At 54.2% G+C, this 4,415-nt stretch overlaps 1 long non-coding RNA gene across 1 annotated transcript; it reads left to right on the top strand.

Annotated features, from left to right (window-relative positions):
* The first annotated feature begins 996 nt into the window (after positions 1–996).
* On the top strand, positions 997–3,568 carry LOC122472426. The gene is made up of 3 exons (XR_006294432.1): positions 997–1,636; positions 1,939–2,484; positions 3,359–3,568. It is a non-coding gene; the product is annotated as an uncharacterized LOC122472426 (long non-coding RNA).
* Positions 3,569–4,415: the final 847 nt, after the last annotated feature.

Genomic DNA, 4,415 nt, shown 5'->3' on the forward strand with positions numbered 1-4,415 from the left:
TTTAAATATTTATTTATTATTGAGAGACAGAGAGACACAGAGCGTGGGCAGAGGAGGGGCGTAGAGAGGGGGAGACACAGAATCCGAAGCAAGCTCCAGGCCCTGAGCCCGACGCGGGGCTCGAACTCACAAACCGCAAGATCGTGACCTGAGCCGAAGTGGGGCGCTTAACCGACTGAGCCACCCAGGCGCCCCGGTAACTAGTCTTTCTTTCCTCATTTCCCTTGGGCATTTCACCTCCCTCCCTCATCGCCCACTCAACATATCTGGAACCTACTCTGTGCGACATTTTGTGTGAAGGCCTGAAGATACAAGGATGGATGAGGCCACATCCCCACCCGGAAGGTCCAAACGGAGGCCGTCCAGGAGGGTAATCTTGGGTCACGTCACCCCGAGCGCTGGGCAAGGGGAAAACGGAAGCTGAGTCCTTGGCTACTACTTCTTGCTAGTGAACGGTTCGAAGAGGAAAGACTTCCGAGCTTCCGGCCTTACCTGGAAACCTGCAGGCAGCGCAGGGTGTGAGTCAGGTTGTGGCTCCTTTTTCTGCCTTCACCCCGCCGGCCGCCCAGAAGGAACTCGCTGAAGCATAGAGTCTTAAGCTTAGGAGATGGCCTCCGTGTGGTTGGTAATGGCCAACCTGCCCAACCAGACCCCCTAACGATGGCGGGATGGAACCAGGGTTCCCCTGGAAAGGCCTGCCGCCTTCCCACAGAAGCGTGGAAGGAAGGAGGGGCCGCCCGGACAGGTTTCCGAACCCAGGCCACTTAGGCCTGGCATTTTTTTTTTATTAAATTTTTGTTTTAAACGTTTATTTATTTTTGAGACAGAGAGAGACAGAGCATGAACGGGGGAGGGTCATAGAGAGAGGGGGACACAGAATCCGAAGCAGGCTCCAGGCTCTGAGCTATCAGCACAGAGCCTGACGTGGGGCTCGAACTCACGGACTGCAAGATCATGACCCGAGCCGAAGTTGGACGCTTAACCCCAGGCCTGGCAGTTTTGTCTGCTTCTTATTGAAGTCCACAAGCCAAGCGATGTCACGGGGTGACACTGACAATCAGGAAGCAGACAGAAGACCTGCGTTCACAAGCCCCTTGAATCTGGTGGCTTCTCCGTTAGTCAAGACTGAATTTCCCGAAGCAGACAAGGTCTGGGCATTTGGAAGGCTTTTGTTTGCTTGTGTGTTGTGTTTTGTTTTGTTTGATGGGAGGGGGATGTGGGGGCAGCTTGGAAGTGACAGAGGGTGACCGTTGACCTTTTACCCAGTTAAGGTCCTAAGGGCCCAGAGCCCAAGCGTGTGAACAGGTGGTTAAGGGACCTGGGAAGCCAAGCCACAGGCTCCCCCTTAGCCCTGCCGATCAGGAAGCATAATGCAGATAATAGTCAATCCATGGAATCCTTGGACAGCCATGTGGGGGGTTACCTCTCCCGTTCCAGCAGAATTATGGTGGCCAACTGAGAGATGACTGCCGAGAAGACAGGACTTGATGGTGCACAGTCCCTCCCGCCTGGAAGCATGCTTCTTCAGGACTGGGCCCCGCCAGAGACTCAGCCTCACATCCGCATCTCTCTGTCCCACCTCCATCACCTCCCTGCAGGCTCCGGGAGGCTTAGCAGCTAGAGGTGATAGACTCTGGTGAGGCTCCAGCCCATCGGAGAGCTTGGTGGCATCCCCAGGGATGCCGGGGATGGACGTATGCAGGCCTGGTGTGTGCAGGGGCCATTACTGAGGCTCACAAGCCCAGAGAACCTGGGCGGGGCTGGGGAGGCAAATGGGAACCTCTCCTGGGCTTTAGGAACATTTGTTCATGTACAAATTCAACAACCTCAAAGCTGCTGCCTGTGGTTAGCGGGGGGGGGGGGGGGGGGGGGGGAGGGGGTATCTAATGAGGGCCATTTAGCTAAAGCTGTGTGATCACTTTGTGGAATATTTCTCAGGAAATCGATGTCTGCCAGGAACTCGGAATCTGGGTGTGCTCAGCTCTGCACACTACCCCTGACGGTCATGGGATCCCCTGAAACCCACCCCGCCAGACCCACCCTAAACTCAGCATTTTGGTCAGGTTTGTTTTGCGCTGTCTCATCACAAACCCTGTGGTTTTCAAATGCCTCCTCCCTGCCCTGGTCCACAAGGTTCCTCTATCCCCAGGAGGGTCTGGTGCCCAGAGCCAAAATAAACCCCGGGCATTGGAAAAGAGGGCTGAGAGCCACGGGTCCTTCTCTCTGTAGGGTTCACACACGTCCACTGTGTTTTAGCTGCGCACCACGGCCGGCTAAAGGCATCTCCGTGGCCCTGGCTGCTAACGTTCCGTGAGTTTCTTTAGGTCAGCAGCTGCAGTGGAAAAGACCCCTTTCCTCCAATGGTCACGAACGTGGGTGTCCCTGCCCTACCGCTGCTGGGAAGCAAGGACAAACCATTAACAGACGCTCGAAGTGGGGCACGGTCCATGAAGTGGGGCTCAAGGACAGTCTTGGCTGGCTTGGGTAAGGGTTCTGCTTTCGTTATGTCCCTAAAGGATAAACTGCTAGCGTTTCACAGCCGGGGCTCAGATGCCATCAGTCCTCTCCTATAATAACCCACTGCAAGATATAGAATCTTCGTTAAGTAAGCAAATATTTATCATAACTGAGATTCAAATAGGAGTCTGAATAGCAATTGATTTTCATTCTTCTTGGCTGTGTTGTTCTAGCTATTTATTTTTCTTTTTTTTAATGTTTAAAAAAAATTTTTTTTTTGTCTTTGAGGGGGGTGGGGGGAGAGTCAGTGGGGGAGGGGCAGAGAGAGAGAGGGAGACACAGAATCCAAAGCAGGCTCCGGGCTCCAAGCGGTCAGCACAGAGCCCGATGCGGGGCTCGAACTCACAAACTGTGAGATCGTGACCTGAGCCGAAGTCAGACACTTGATCGACTGAGCCACCAGGCGCCCCTATGCATTTCTTTTTTTATCTTGAGCCCTAACATCCTTATGATTTTTCAAAGTGTTTAGATAAGGTGGGTCCCCAAAAGGCTGCGGTCACCTATTCCAGTGCCATTCAGTGGCCACAGTCAGCAAGGTCTACCCAGGCTCTAACGTAAACCGTGTTGGCAACTGAAATAGACCTTTCTTCTTGGGTGGGCTCCTGTCCCTGTCATTCTGTATGGACCTCACAAGACTTTGTAACCGAGACCAAAGTTGTGGGAAGAAGAAACACTAAGGAGGGTGAGAAAATGGTATCTCGGTGGATGAAGCAAGAGACTAAGTCTCTCACAGACCCGGCATCAGAAGGAAGCTCATGAAATAATTTATCGAGTGACTTCTATAGGCCAGTCCTGTGCTAAGCAAGTGCGTATGTATCGCATCATTTCGTCCTCCCAACAGCCCTCTGAAGTAGATCTTCTTACCTCGATCCTACAATCAATAGCTGCGGAAGCTGTGACTGTGCCAAGGACACACGGCCACTCAGAGGCACAACCGGGTCCAGGCTGGGCCGTCTGCCTGGGCTCCTAGTCCCTGGGGTCCTGGGGTCTGGATCTGGTTCCCTTGGTTATATACTCAGCACCTGACAATAAATTACTTTTCTTCCATGGCTTCAGTCTCCTGAACAGCCCTCCTACAACGAACGTCATCGTCAACCATTGGCTCAAGAACCTCCTGGAACCCAGTGCCCGGCACGGGCTGAGCTCTGTGAGCGGGAGGTTCTGCTAAGCTCCCCTGCCCCTCGGCCACAGGTATGGTACAGATTGAACATGATGGGGTAGAGGGATCGATACACAGAGCCGGCTCGTGGTTGGCACCCCATGGATGGCCCCACCAAGCCTTGCTGGAGAGCCCACGGCCACCAAACTTCTCTTCTTCTGAACACGCTGTGACACTCATTTAGCATGTCTGCTCCCCACCACGACACAGGATCTGCCCCTTACCCATCGAGCCTGGCCCTGGCTCACCTCTGTGTCCTCCAGCATCTAGCAAAGTGCTGACAGCATAGACGAGGCCCCCGAACGTTGCTTAGTCGATCCCCAAAACGCTCTCTACCCACAGCACTGGGCATCCCCCCCCCCCGCCCCGCCCTGCACGGCCAGGGCGTGGTTGATTCTATGTGTGACCTTGACTAGTCTAAGGGAGGCCCCGGAGAGCTGGGAAGGATTATTTTTCTGGTGGGTGTCTCAGGGCGGTATAGCATTTGAATGGGTGCTCGGAGTGTGGGAGGAGCCTTCCCCCATGGGGGGGATGGGCATGGGGGGCATCATCAATCCTGAGGGTGCGAATGGAACAAGAGGTAGAGGCAGGGAGAATTAGCTCTCCGAGCTGAGACATCCACTTTGTCCTACCCTCAGAGGGACGCTGTTTCCCAAGCCCGGCCCTTGGGTTTGAAGCGGAACTATGGCGTCCAGCCTGCAGATGGTGGGATTTCTCACGTCCTTAATGGCAAGAACGA

Source organism: Prionailurus bengalensis, chromosome B4, assembly GCF_016509475.1.
Source record: "Prionailurus bengalensis isolate Pbe53 chromosome B4, Fcat_Pben_1.1_paternal_pri, whole genome shotgun sequence".
NCBI lineage: Eukaryota > Metazoa > Chordata > Mammalia > Carnivora > Felidae > Prionailurus > Prionailurus bengalensis.